A 15702-nucleotide genomic window follows, 5' to 3' on the forward strand; every position below is an offset into this window, starting at 1 on the left:
GCTACCAATACAGATTCTTTTGTTCAGTGATTTAAAAAAACAAAAAGTTGTATTGTATTCCATCATATGGGTTTGCTACCTACCCTCCCATAATTGGGCATTTAGGATCCTTTTAATTTTGTATGCTTACCTCTTAAAAAAGCAAATTAGTTGTGGTTCTCTGGGCAAGGACGATACTCTATATTTGCAAAGAGTTGAAAAATTATTTAATCATTACTACAACAGCACCAATAACTTTTAAAAATGATCATCAGCCATGGAAAGCAATTCCACTCAATGACAGTCTTAAAGCTTAACCATTTTTTCAGCCTGGAAGCTTTCAGGACTTTTCCCCTCTGTCCTTGTAATTTGATATATATATTTTTTTTTATTTTTATTTTTTATTTTTTATTTTTTTTGCCAGGAACTAACCAGATATGGTTCTGTTTTTATTGACCTTCAATCTTTACACTTCAAAATTTTTCAACTCCGGATGTTAATTGATTTCAATGATGATTGCTCCAGTTTTTTTGGCTTTGTTTCTTCCATGGAGAGCCTTATAATTCTTATCTTGTCTCTATTTCCTATGACTTTTATTTATAATATCTATTTCATCATTTTCATATTTTTGTCTTTCTCTACAGTCTGGAATAATTCCCACATTTATATAATATGTCACTGATTCCATTTCCTACAGTGTTGGCTCCCTGTTTACCGTTTGCAATGAAGATTTTAATTCTGATAATACAGTTTTAGTTTCCTTGTTTGTTTTTCTTCCTTATCTCACTCTATTATCTTTCTATGTCGTTTTGCCTCCTCATATATTTTACTTCTATTTCGCTTCATCTGTGTCTTCCTATTTCTTTTCTTTCTACTCAGATTGCTGAACAGTTTTCTAAATTTTGTGTGTGTGGGTTCTATAGAAAGTCACTTTCAGATCTGTTTACCTGTATTCTTTTGCTAGGGCCGCCATGACAAAATACTACAAACTGAGTGACTTCAACAACAGAAATTTATTTTCTCACCATTCTGGAGGCTGGAAGTCCAAGTTCAAGATGTTGACAGAGTTCGTTTCATCTGAGGTCTCTCTCATTGTCTTACAGATGGTCACCTTCTTTCTATGTCCTCCTATGGCCTTTCCTCTGTGCTTGCTCAGACATGACATCTCTGTGCATCGAATTTATTCCTTTTTATAAGGACATCAGTCAAATTGGATTGGGGACAATCCACTTCAACAGCCTCAATTTAAGATAATACTTCTTTAAAGCCTTACCTCCAAACACACTAACATTCTGAGGTACTAGAGATGAGAGTTTTAGCATATAAATTCTGGGGGGACACAATTCAACCCATAACAGTACCTCAGTTGTAAAAATGATGTTCCCTTTTCCTTAATGCTTAGCCAGGCCATTTAATAATTCTGAATTGGCCTTCACTTCCTGCTTATGCTGAGCCTAAAGATGAACTAGAAATGAAAGCTTATTGTCTTCTCTAGTCTTCTTTCAGCATGCTCGCTGCCCTGGACATGCACATAGTTTTCTAGACGAGCTAGCATACTTTTCAAAGCTCTTATTCCCCCAAAGAATCTCATTCCCCAGCTTTCTCTTCCTGACTTTTGTCCTGTCTACTATTTGCTTCAATTGTTAGTTTTTGTGCCAGGTGGCAGCACTTGGCTGTCAGTAGTTCTGAGGAACACCCTCCACCCTAAGAGAGCTACAATTTAGGTGAAACAGAGCCAGGCTCCTTGTGTTAGTTCTTCAGGGGAACCACAGACAGGTCAAAACAAATGTGACTCCGTGGGAGCAAGACTGTCTCTCCTCCCTGCAGTATCATGTATTCATACTGAGGATTCAAGTCGCGAGCTTGAAGCCGGCCACCATACTGGGAAAGGGATGGGGTGAGGATAAGTCAAAATGCCACAGGGTTCTCTTGTTGTGTTCTAGCAGCCTTTCTCCTGGTTAACTGTTCACTTGATTGCTGTAAACACTTGCCATCTTGCAGAGTTCCAAAAAGGTTGGTTCTTAGTTTTTGCTAGATTATTTGGTGTTTCTGGGGAAACATAAGCCCCTTGAAGTCCTTACTCTGTGATCTTCACTGATGTTATAAATCCACATGGATGATGTTTTGAAGCCCTTTTGTATATCTCCAATTAGATGGCAGATTGACCCAAATACTACTAATTTAACTTCTACAGGCTAGCATACTTTCTTCTTTGACGATTGTGGAAGACAATGGCAGCATTTTTTTTTTCCTGGCTCAGTATCTGGAGCTCTGTTATGCTAAAAATCTGAAAAGTTTAGTTTCTAGAATCTGCTAGTAGAGACCCTTGTGGTTTTTAATTTCTGGCAGTCAGCTTTTAATCTCTTTTGCTAATTCCCCCTTCTTTGGCCCAACCTCCAATGATGGAGTCCTTCAGGAACCAATTGCAGGACCTTTTTTTCTTCATTTTATGCTCTTCTAGGGGGTTTTAGATCTTTCCAAGCCTGTAAATACCATGGATACTCCAATTATTCCCTAATTAATATCTCCAGTCCTGTTACATGTTGAATTCCAGACCCAGTTATTACTCAACATTTCTCTTAATAGCTCACAATACCCCAGAATAAACATATTAAAACCGAACACTTAGTTCTCATTCTCACAAGAGTTTTTTGCCTTGGTTCTTTTCCATGTCACTAAATGACACTTCTATCCATCTAGTCATTTCTTCCAGGAATTTTGGAGTCATCCGTGACTTAACACTCCTGATATGTATATAACTATTTCTTGAAAGTGGCCGATTCTTGACAACTCTACTATCAGTACTGTAAGATAAGCTGTCACATCATATTTTTGCTTGTATTCCTCCAATAGCCTTCAACCTGTGTCTTTCTTCCACGCTTGCCACCCACAACTCATCCCGCAATTACAGTGAATGTTTAAGAGCACAAGTCAGATCACACCACTCTTCTGTTCAATCATAATTCATTAATGTGGCTCACAAGGTCCTTACACGACCAGCCTTCCACATGTCTGTCTAGCCACAGGCGATGCCATGCTCTCCTTTTGTCACCACTCTTCAGCCACAATGGCCTCCTCTTAGTTACTTTAATCTACAAGTTCTCTCCTGCCTTAGGATTTTCTGTGAGCTGTTTTCCCTCAGCTCTTGTCCTCTTCCGGCCATCCTTTTCCTGGCCAATTCCTTCCTTAGGCCAGCCTTCTCCAAATTTCAATCTAAGTTAAAATGCTTTTCCTGACTCTCCCACAGCCTCTTGAACTCTTCCCTAATAGATCTTGTGAACTTTTCTATGATTATTTGTATGATTATTACTTATTATTGGTTCTCCTTAAGACTGTAAACTTCATGAGACCATGTTTGTTTTCTTATCATCTCTATCCATCGTGCCTATCAAGATGCCAAGTTAGTAGTCGCTGATAAATATTTATTGCATGAATATGTGAAAGGATGGGTGGATTAAGGGTCAGAAGCAGTCCTATTCTAGTTGTTCCCAAGGAGTAACAAGCATTAAGTATTTCCTGTGCACCTGAGCACATTCCAGTATAATGAGAGTAAACACCTAATTTCCCTTTTTCCCCCCCCCCCCCCATATGTATCAGGAATGTGGTTTGCTTTGTTCAAAGACTTTGCTCTGGGATGGAGGAACTGAACACCAAGATGAGCCAAGGGTGAGAGAGGACTCAAGATGCTCAGGATGAACTGGTAATTGCCAATGAAGAAGGAGAAAAGCCATTGGATTGTTTAGGAAGTTCAAAAAGCCATGCTAAGTTTATACAAATGATTTATCAGAAATGTTATAATAATATAAATGAAACAAAATAAGAGAAAAGGACACTGGGGTTAAGATAAACTTTAATAGCTATGTCAAAAAACACAGCTTCAGATCCTTACAAAGGGAAATAAAAAAAAAATGTGAATCCAGTGGGAGTGTGAAGAAAAGAGGAAGTGGTTTCTCAGAACTGGAAGTTATCAGGAGCTTTGGGCTTAGAGATCTAAAGGCCACAATTGAGAAGCAACACTGGAAATCATAAGGAAGCCTGTGCAAACCTCATTGCTGTGAATTTTATCCCTATTGCATTTAAATGGGGATGTTTTGTAATTTGGATATAGTAGGAGATATTAGAAGTTATAAATGAGGTTTTGTGCATAAAGAAGGTATGGGTATTTTTTATTACACTTTGTTTTATTCAGATACCTATGTAATCACACATGGTCCAGGAACACTCGAATAGTGTGTGAAACATGATCAGATGTTAAAAATTGGTCCTCAGGGGCGCCTGGGTAGCGCAGTCGTTAAGCGTCTGCCTTTGGCTCAGGGCGTGATCCCGGCGTTCGGGGATCGAGTCCCACGTCGGGCTCCTCCGCTGGGAGCCTGCTTCTTCCTCTCCCACTCCCTGCTGTGTTCCCTCTCTCGCTGGCTATCTCTCTGTCAAATAAATAAATAAAATCTTTTAAAAAATTAAAAAAAAATAAAAAATAAAAATTGGTCCTCAGACATTATCGCCAATGATGCTGTGCTTGCCCGTGGTCTCACTAATATAAAACCACATCCACATGTCAGTGGCCACAAACCATTCAGCACAGCTTCCTTACCTGTGAGCTGTTTGTAGCTACCAGGTTGAGCACTGTTGATGATTATTCTTCAGGCTCTAAGTAGTTATGGGAATCTCAGCAGGGATTGGAGGAACCAGCTCAATCTTAAAGTTGTGCCCAAAGGTGGCTAATCCAGGCTTTGAGCGAGTCATAGCAGCGTTGGTCAGCCCCAGAGCCTTCTCAGTGAGGTTATGGACAAATAGCGCCACGGTGCTAGGATGGGAAGTTTGTCACGACGAGTGACTGGCTGAATTAGGTCTAGATATTTTCAAGATTAGATATTTTACAAGACTGATAATATGAAAGGGATCCAGGAAGCAGAGGTGTGGAGGAGAGAAAAGCTTAATGCTTCCACAGGAAACTTGAATTGGCAGTGACACATCAGGAATCAGGGTGAGGGATGAGGGGAAAGATAGTAATCACTTAGGTGGGGGAATCTTTGGGAGAAGCCATGATAAGTGGTTGGAATGAAGATTTGAGATCAATCATCAAGGAGCCATTTAGTTAGATTGTATTTTTCCTTATTTACTCTTCTTACTTAATTTCTTGGGGTATTTTCTGAATTTTCCTTGATAAAATCTGTGGAATGTATAAAATTGTGTGTGTGTGTGTGTATGTGTGTATACTTCCTTGAGAAGTAATGATGCAATGTAGTTTCTGGAGCTATGTAAGAATGTAGGAGTATTGGTTATGTCTAGGTGCATATCCTAGTAATGGTGATGTTAGTAATAAGAGCAATTATTTCACATGATGTGAAATCTGGAGGCATTTGGTTTCAGGGTTGGTTCAGTGGCCCAATCCTATCATCAAAGCCCAGCCTGTTTCTTCCTTTTTGCCCCATTATTCTCACCATGTAGCTCTTCATTTTTTGGTATGTCACCTCACGATCACCAGATACAATTCCTTGAGGTCTGACTTGGAAGGAAATACTATAACTTTAGTATATGAGGTGTTATGAGTTGTGCTGGGCTTGGCACAATTGTGTACACACACACACACACACACACACACACACACACACATGCACACACCACTCCATACACACTCATTTATACTAAAAATAAAGACATATACAGCAGTCCAGAAGAGAAAGGAACTAGCGGCTGTCATTTGTACACGCCCATAAATGACAGGGGAAATCCTAAAATGAATTTCTGAGAACTTAGGCAGCCCTTCCATACTCAATAAGGAAGTGAGGATGTGCCAGATCAGTGAACGTGGGATAGACTGTGGTCTAAAGGTAAGCATGGCTGACTACATCCTGGGAGATAAGTATGGACTCTGACATGAGGTGCGCTGACAGGCCTGGCCTGAACTGGGAGATTCCCTAGTACATGGCAGCAACCTCAACTTTCTCACTGAGTCAAATGCAGGTTTAATTTGGCTTTAAGTCCTTAATTTTATCCTACTTTAGTTTGAGGTTTGATGCTTATGACCAGGGTCCCTAATTAATCACTTTTCATCATTATTTAAAATTGCGACAATTTCAAATGTGTGCCTAGACAAGTGTCAATGAGAAGCAATGAATTTGTCAATCAGGTCTAGATAGCTCCCTGCTTTAAAGCAGTGTTTCAAAAACTAAGTTTCCTATGTAGTCAGAAGTCACCCAGAGTTAGTAAGAGTAGAACTGGGGCGCTCCGAACGGCCATTTGCAAGACAGCAATAAAAATAATGTACCTTCAATTTTTCTCCTCAAAGCTGAAAATATTAGTTTACCAACATCCACCTGGATTGAAATGCTTGCTGAAAAGAGATGTGGCTTTTGGTTTTATGAGGCTATTAGATTGTTGTCCAAAGATACGATTGGCTAATTTGGTAAAACTGGTTCCTGGTGCCAAGGCATGTTGTATTAAGAATGAATTGCCTTGCATTAAGCCAGGGAGTAGTAGATACTCCCTCCCACTCACACATTATTTGTAACCACTTGGCACAGATCATTATGACCTATGCTTGAGTATAGTTTCCAAGATTCATACATCACTTCAAGAAGGGAGGTGTTCTGGGTGAAGCTGAGACATGAAAACCCAATCTTCCCAGAGCCTAAGCAGGCTTGTCCCTCTCTAGTGGGAAATGAATTCATTTTATAGTTCAATGACTACTTGACACCAAACACAATCACTGGGTAACAAATGTTTTGTACCGGGATTGTCTCTGGTTTTCTTTCTCTCTTTCTCTCTCTCTCTCTTTTTTTTTTCACCTATTCTTCTCCCTTCTCCAGGTACTAATGTTCCCTCATAATTTTTATGAGCCTTCAAGGGAAGATGAGAACTAGCCTGCTTGAAGGTATGAAAAGATTTGCTCATGAATAAAGTCTACATTTCTGTCTCAGTTTTCCTCATTAGAGAAGGAAACAAAAATAGAAATTCTGGCCAAGTACTGAGAGCTGAAGAAATAAATAGCTGTGGATTTCAATGTATTTCATCAGATAATTGTAAGCTACAACTTGCTGAGAGAGTGAAGAAAAAGTCTCATGTGGTGTTGTTAGTTCTATGGGGAGCTAAAAATATACTGAGGTGACCCAATTCACTATTTTTGACTTTTATCTCCATGACCATCTTAAAGGAAGCATGATTTGAAGACCATCATGAAGTGTTTTATGTGCCAGGTGTCTTACTCGAAATGGCCAAGCAAGTGGGGGTCTGGAGGAGTCCCAGGAGCCAAAGTCAGATACGACATAGGATTGGGACAGACTGTGCAAGAGGCCAAAGGGGACCCCGAAGGCTGTTCAGATTAGAGCCAGCTTTTGGAGACGTGGGCCCAGGGACACAGGTCTGGAGTAGGATGGGGCTGCCTCGAGATTTAGGGCCACTGGGCCACACCCCCACATAGGAGCTTCGGGCACTACCACATGGGACTTGTCCGCGTTAAGATAAACCAGGATTGCAATGCAGACAGAGACTGCGAATCCACAGAAATTTTGCCTGTGATGTCCAGATGAGGGGTCCATATTTTTTGCAGACACAGAGTCTTCAGGGACAAAAGCATTGACTGAACCACAGCTAATATTTGGCGAGCATTCAGACGTCCAGATATATTTAAAAAATTATTAGTAGCATAAATTTTCTTAAGCATCCTTATAGGCAATACTTTTGTCATATACTTTATTCTTTTCATTTACTAAACCATATATTAAAAATAGTTTGCTTTTATTGTATACCATTTAGAAGACGCAGGAAAGCGCAAAGAAGATAAAACTCATCCACATTCACATTCTTATTACTTACAGATAATCACATTTATATTTTTCTTCTAGTCTTTTTTACATGTTCACAAAACAAAATCAGGAATATAAGGATTTTGGTAGATACAAACTATACAAAATTCACCTGTCTGCCTGGAGCAGAATCACAGGATAAGGAAAGGGGAGAGAAAAAGGCACAGGTCATTGGTTCACAGTGGTCCTTCTACACTAACCCTGAATCAGCCCTGCACAACCAGAGGGCCAACCTTTCTGGATATCGCTGACTTATTTGGAAGGGCTTCTGCGAAAATATGTGCTATTAATATCTTATCATGGGTATCAATCGTGGACTCTTTTGGCTCGACGGAATGAGACTGAGAAAGTTCATTTAAAAAATCTTAAGCATGTATTTTTCAGGGCGAGCCAGCCAGACTCACAGTGCAGTATGATTAAGGAGGATGTCTACTCATTAGCTTGGGGCATGTTGGGTCTGGGGTGAATATCCATGTGCCAGCCAGATAGACTGAAATCTCAGACTCAAAATTAAAACTTACCCGTTTTAGGGCATAATCCCTGGGGGTCAGCTCAACCAGTGGCGGGCACTCCTTCTGGAGGAGAAACTGCTTTGCCCCTGCATCCAAAATTCTTTCTTCCCTCCTGCAGCAGGTTTGCCCAGGCTCTGTGGCACAGGTAAGTTCAGGCAGACTTCATCGCCCTGGAACGATGCCATTTCTACTTCCATTTTACGGATGAAGGAACTGAGGCTGGTGGAGATCAACTAACCTGCCCAAAGTCACTGGCTGGGAAGTGAATTCAAATCGTTGTGATTCCAAAGCCCACCTCTTGAGATTGGTCAGCTTTTAAGCACACCTCCTCGATGCACAGCTAAACCTCATGCCTTAGTCTCTTCAGCAGTTAGATGGGGCCATGTGACAGAGACCCGGCCAATGGCATATGGATGCCGCTTTTAGGTTTGGCCTGCGGACACTGTCCACGCGCTATACTCCATATTTTCTCTTCCGCTGTTGGATGGCTAGATGCCAATGTCCAAGACCTAGAAAGTCACATGTTGAGGACAGCAGAGGCTCTGTCAGCCTGGGTCCCTGAGTGACTTGTGGAGTGGAGCACCTTCTCTGGCCACCAACTTCCCTTCATTCAAAGGCTGTTGGACTTTATGTGAGAGGGAAATACTTAGTAAGTATCATTACCTTAACTAAAGTCACATCACAAGTAAGTGACAGAAGCAGGATATGAGCCCAGTTCTCGTTACTCCAGAAACCTGTGCTTTTTTCACTGTACCGTCCGTTCTGCCTCCCTTTGCAGTGAACTAAACTATAGAGATTGTTTCCTGCCACATGGCTTGCTTTAAAAACAGAAAGCTACCCAAGAAAGTTCTAATTCTGACATTTTCTGTCTACTAGTCTTTATGCCACAACGACACAGCCAATTATATTGTGTCAAGCTGGATTTTCACAATTTTTATTGATTTTTCAGGGTGGTAATGACCAAGCAAAAGAGTCTGTCATCGGTGTACATGTGTAAGACTTCCTCTGGACTGAAGCTCCAGTCAGACTATCTGCAACTCATTTTACTGGCACTGAAAACCCTTCTTTGTCTGTCTTCACCTACCTCAGTGAACTTAGATGCCACTATTTGCCAACAAATAAACAAACAAAACCCCACTCTTTTCTAGCCTCTTCTTTCATCTGGTTCTTCTTAATGTTGCCTGTGTGTGTTCTATGGCCTTGCTCATGCTGTCTTCCTGACTGGGTCCTCCTCATACTCTGAGACATAACTCCAATTCCCTCTCCTCAGAGATTTCTTTCCCCGGTGATTCCTGTCCCCACGGATGGGTCATTTTTAAAAAATATTTAAGAGATGCATTGAACTTTTTGACATTTGCTGTTGTTCTGCCTTATTTTATTCTTAATTGCTTTTTATGTGGAGCTTTATCTTCCCTTTAAGATTTATGTGTCCTCGAAGACACTATCTCTGATGTGTACAAGTTGGCAACCAGCATAACATCTGACATGGTACCTTGCAACTAGAAGATGCTTAATGATTTGTGTTTGAATGATTCAAGGATGAAAGTAATAGTGATTTCTTTTGTTTCTTCCACATTGCCCAGAATGATCCTCAATACAGTTTTGTTTTGTTCTGTTTTTTCCCCTCAGTACAGTTTTTGGAACAATTGTTGGCTGAATTCTATCTTCATCATTTGGGCCTTCCCTGAGGCATTTTTGGTATGAGTTTGAACCATGGTCCAAATTGGTCTAAAGTGACCTTGAAGGTTCTATGATAGCAATTCTCAAACTTCAGTATGCTGAGTGCCACCAAAGGGCTTTTATTCAAGACATCTAGGGTGGGCCTCTGAATTTATATTTCTAACAGCTAACGCTGATGGTCTAGTAATCACACTTTGTTTTTTTTTTTTTTTAAAGATGTTATTTATTTATTTGACAGAGAGAGACAGTGAAAGAGGGAACACAAACAAGAGGAGTGTGAGAGGGAGAAGCAGGCTTCCTGCTGAGCAGGGGGCCCGATGTGGGGCTTGATCTCAGGACCTGGGATCATGACCTGAGCCGAAGGCAGATGCTTAATGGCTGAGCTACCCAGGCGCCCCTAGTAATCACACTTTGAGAACCACTGCCCTACTGCCATTAAAATGATATCATTTAGTACTGCTCTCTCTCTTTCTTACTCTACTCCAGCCATACTGACTTCCTTGTGGCTCCTTAAAGGCAGAAAGTACTCCCTTGCCTCAGGGCTTTTGCACTTACTGTTCCTCCAGATCCTCTGTACTTGCTCCCTCACCTCAGGTCATTCCTCATATGTCACCTTCACCAACCACCTGACTTAAAATGGCGACACTTCTCCTCACCTCACAAACACACATTCACACATAACACACACTCCCCATCATAGTCCTTTCCTCTAATGTTTTTCTCCATAGCATTTATCACCATCTGCACATATGTTGTGCTTGTTGTTTACTATCTACCTCTCTCCCTACCCACACCAGAATGTAGGATTCCTGAGGGCAGGAATTCTCATCAGTTTTGCTCATACTGTATCCCAGAGGTTAGAATAGTATTTGGCACACAGTAAGCACTCAAAAAGTGTTTCAGTTGATGTTTTAACTGGAGGACAGCAGGCCCCACAGCCCTACCTGTTTTTAGACCATAAACCATAAAGAAAGCTCACCTACTGCTGAAACAAAATAGGAATGATTAACTTAGCATTCATCCTGTCCTGGCAGGTCCAGGGGGCGTTGAAGGAGCAGAGGGAGACGTTATTAAACCTCCAAGGGGCTCAGGACAGGTCATTGCTCTGTCCTTAGTTTTTGCATCTACAAGATAAGGTGCTTGAACAAAAATATCTGCACTATTGTTTCTAGCTCTAGAACTCTCTCTTTTTTTAATCTTCCTGCACATCTACACGTCACACCAAGGGAAGGCTTAGGACACTAGGACCAGTGAGAAGCTCCTCTTCATCCTGTGGCTGTTATCAACAATTTCACCATAACAAAGGTCACAAAATTCTACTGAATTCAAGGCTATAATTCCACAGCTGAGCTGTCTTTTTGGTTTTGTGTAGAGCAAATTTCTTTGTCCTGGGTCCTAACTGTTGCCAAATCCAATATTACTACATTTGTGTTGCCTCAGAAGTCAACCTGTTCCAGGGCTTCTCAAACAAGTTCAGACAGGGGAACATCTTAGAAAGCTTTCTTATATTTGCTGACCTTGATACATGGAAATTTTAACATATACATATAATAACATACAAAATTTGGGGCTAAATTTTAAGCCATTGTATATATGGATTTCAGTAGAGACAAATAGTAGTGGATGCCAAATTTTTAAAAAGATTTTTAATTTTTTAAAATTAAAATTAAAAAGATTTTAATATTTATTTGAGAGAGAGAGAACAAGAGAGAGAGAAAGGGGGGAGGGGCAGAAGGAGAAGGAGAAGCAGACTCCCTGCGGAGCACGGAGCTGGAAGTGGGGCTCAATCCCAGGACCCTGGGATCATGACCTGAGCTGAAGGCAGCTGCTTAACCGACTGAGCCACCCGGGTGCCCTGTGGATGCTGAATTTTGAAGTTTATGGCTGAAAAAATTTGAGTTGAGAAAATTTGATCTTATTACTTGATCTTCTTTTCTGTAAACTGAGAAGCACTGGCCCATCACCTGCATTTTCGAGCCTGAGGTGGAAGGTTAGCGAGGAATGGTCATAGGCTCTACACCTTGGTAGTAAAACCTGGGGTGGGTTATGTAAACTCTCTGTGCTTCAGTTCCCTCAGCTCTACAATGGCGATGAAGATGACAGCGCCTAACTCCTATGGTTATTGAGAAACCCAAATACGGGGGTACAAATAAAACTCGTCAGCTGAGCCGGGTACCCAACAAGGGCTTGAGCGACCTTGGCTATTATTATTCACCGCTGAAGGCCAGAGTGAGGCGCACTTAGGAAAGGATGAGCTCAGGCAGGGAGAGAGAAAAATAAGAGCGTTTGAGAAAATGGAAGAATGAACAAGAAGGGAGAGGAACAGACCTGGAGGGCACAAAGCCGTTGGAGAAGCTATATGTGTTTATTTGACTTGGATTTCTGTTCATTTAAACCTTAAAAAAAAATCATTGATCTCTCCTTACACAAGGCTTCCTGCGGTGGGCAGAGCCCGAGGTCGTTGACTGTGGAGGCCGGGGTGCAAGGGTCATGTGAGCTCCCAGAGTTGGGAGCAAAAGGCTGTTTCAGGTGTTCTTCCAGGTTATCTATCTCCGTGCAGCGCCGGGGCTGGGGCGGGACGGTCAGAGGCCTGCAACGTCAGGATTTTCCGAGTCATCTTTCAAGTTGAGGGGGCAAGTTTCAAGGCCTTTTGTTTTCGGTCTTCCTATGTTTTAAAGTGACTTCTGAAGACCAAGGGCCTAAGAAAAGGCGGGGTGGAGGGAGGCCGAATCACAGCGCTCTTGCAGGGTGGGGGCGGAGGGGGCGCCAGGGTCCGTGGCTCCTTTCAAGGGAATCCCCACTTTCCAAAGCCTGTTGGCGCCCTCAGACGGCTTCCCAAGCACACTGGGTGTTCGGGGTTATCGTCTCCAGTGTCAACCTTTCCTCAGAGGTCACTGAACTGTGCTTCGGCTGGCCTTCGGGGCTTTGACCTGTCAGCAAACAGATAATGTTTTCAAAAAAGCTTGAATTCTGTTCAGTGTTTTATAATGATGAAAACTGAAGGTGGAAACGGTTGTAAAACCCTCTGACCGTCCACGGTGGCGTGTCTCGTTTCTCCGGCTTCCTCAAGTTCACGCTCGCAGGTGAGTGACTTCTGCTGTCTACGGCACCCGCAAGGCCATGTCCTCTAGCTTCTACTTGGTGGGGTGCTGTGTTTCTGATTCACTAAAGGCGGTCTTCTTGTCTTGCCATGAACAACGCGCTCATGCTTGGGTAGGAACTGGCAGAACACCGATAGTTCATAATACGATGTGCAGTTCCGATGGCTCTTGTCACTGTCTCATGTCTAGCAATACTACTTTATGCATCAGCTCTCTCGTGTGTGTGTGTGTGTGTGTGTGTGTGTGTGTGTGTGTGTGGTGTATGGGGTGTGTGGCACAGATGGGTGCCCAAAGTAAAAATGCTAGTGAATTTTTAAACCTTGGCTTTATGAAAGCACAATACCGTTCGCACAGATAACCACAAATCCCATCCCAGACAGCTGGTGCTGGTTTAACAGAGAACTACACCGGCTTTCTCTTGTCTCCAACACCATGCTCCTTTCCTCATTCTCCCGGTTCGCAAAAATTTAGATACTAAAAAATAGGAGCTCTGGATGCATGGCTAGAGGGGGAAAAGTCGGATTCTAGAGTCTCCTTTCCCTTTTTAGGTTTCCCGAGCTAGTAGAAATTACCTGTTGCTGATGATTTGAACACATAGATCAAATATCATTCACATACAAGACTGGGAATAAAGTGTGGTATTTCCAAGCGTTTTGAGGGAAGGCTAGCTCACTAGACATATTAGAGACAACTTAAAATGACTGCACCCCAAACTCTTAATATTGGGATCTAATACTGGTTATCATTAAACTTGTAAAATATTAACTTATTTACAGACTTTTGTTTAATAGAAGTTCTTTCTGTGTGCAGCCACACCACCCCCCCACCTCAGCCCACATACCCCCTACCCCTCCAGACTTGGGTGCCCTCCTCCTCTGCTCTTGATTGTAAGCCCCTTGAATAATTTGTGTGTCCTCCTACTCAGAGTAATGGTGACAAATATTTGCTGATGAATGCTGGAAATAGATTAGGAAGTAATGTAGGAAAACAAAAAAACCAACCCTGTTCACTCCATGGTTTTAAAAGACACTGAAATTGCTAAAAAATTAAAAAGAAAAAAAATGCCCAAGTTCCATTGCAAGAACCAGGTGTTAAGAGTTGTGTGTTGCTTTGAGCAGATGGGGGAACTACGTGTGTAGAGACCAAGAAAAGCTGGGAGTAACGCTACCTTAAACTCTTTTGTTTGAGAGCCATTCTTTAGTCCTCTATTTCATTTCTTTCTCTCGTCCATCAGCTGCGGCTCTCGGGGCTAAAGGGGCCTCAGTTTTGTCCCATCCTCTCCTATCTTCCACACTGTTGACACACACCATCACGCCACAACCCGCTTATCTGCAAGGCAGTTTTCTTCTATTTTTCTTGCTTCTTAGCATAAACTAATATTTCTTTTCTCCTTTTAATGATCCTTGGGAGAAACAAATCATTGGCTGGGTTTAATAATATCAAAAGTGCGCTACCTACATTTCTACGTGTCAGCAGTGAAAGATACTTTAAGGGCTTAAAAAAATCAGAATTTGTGGCGTAAGAGGTGACTTTCAAATTCAAGAGGACCAGGAGCAGTTCTGCTTTTCTCTCCGAGCACCCAGGGAAGGGGAGCATGTGGTGCTGGCGGCCCTGAGAGCGTTTACGGAAGGAACGGCCTCACAAAGAGAAAAGCCCCGGGGAATCTTCACAGTGTGCTGTGGGGCGGGCTGAAGCCACTCCACTCCTGAGCCTGGCCTTGTACCCCTCGCTATGCCTCCGGCTCCTCACTGGCTGTTACACCATTTACATCGTCCTTATTATCTTGGCCTGGACGCAGAAAACCCTCACCTCTTCCTCCTGAATTCAGCTGATGCAAGATCAACATGTTTCAAAGATAGAATTTGGGAGAAAATGAAATGGAAAGCAGAACAAATCTCCTCAGAGACAATTGAAAATCTGATAGAGTAGAGAAGTGACAAGAGCCTGAAGTGACAGGAGCCTGGACACCGATGGCTTGGCTGTGGGGCACCTCAAACCAATTTGTTTTAGTCACCTCAGGCCTATCTGTCCGGGTGCGAGACGAACTGTGTGGCCTGTGCCCTGNNNGAGGGTGCCTGCTGCCTGGCCTGGCAGAATGTTTGTCCTTCCCAACCAGATTTTCTAGTCCCTCTGGGTGTGGGCTCTCAAGTTCCAAGCCTTATCAGAGGGTTGGCTTTTTTAACAAGTATAAAAATGATCAAGTCTTTATCTTGCCTAAAAGTCTTTACTAGCTCCCTTGCCATTGGGATAAGGTCCCAAGTCCTCAGCGTTAAAGATGAGGCCCCGAGGAATCCAGCAGCCAGATCCTTCAGAGATGTCCATCCACTTTCCCTCACACTCACTGGACGTTCTTCCATCCTGGAGCAATGTGCTCTCTCTTGGTCTGGGCCTATTCATGTGCTTTTCCCTGCCTGGGATGCTTTTCTCTCTCCTGTTTCCTTGGCTAACTCACCCGCATCTCCTATGTCCCATGTTTAAAATGCGCTGCCTCCAAAGCCTCCCCCAGCTGTTTAGACAGGGGCAGGGCCTCTGTTCAAGGGTCTTGGAGATGTCCGTGCTTCCCTTCACCCACAATCACCACGCTTGTCATTTCTTATGTGGCACCTGTCTTCCCTGCCACATTGT

General features: G+C 42.5%; 1 pseudogene; it reads right to left on the reverse strand.

Annotated features, from left to right (window-relative positions):
- Nucleotides 1–4467: 4467 nt before the first annotated feature.
- Nucleotides 4468–15434, reverse strand: LOC103659883 (annotated as a pseudogene).
- Between the last annotated feature and the right edge of the window lie 268 nt (nucleotides 15435–15702).

The sequence above is a fragment of the Ursus maritimus genome, unplaced genomic scaffold, assembly GCF_017311325.1.
Source record: "Ursus maritimus isolate PB19 unplaced genomic scaffold, ASM1731132v1 scaffold_1, whole genome shotgun sequence".
Classification (NCBI taxonomy): domain Eukaryota; kingdom Metazoa; phylum Chordata; class Mammalia; order Carnivora; family Ursidae; genus Ursus; species Ursus maritimus.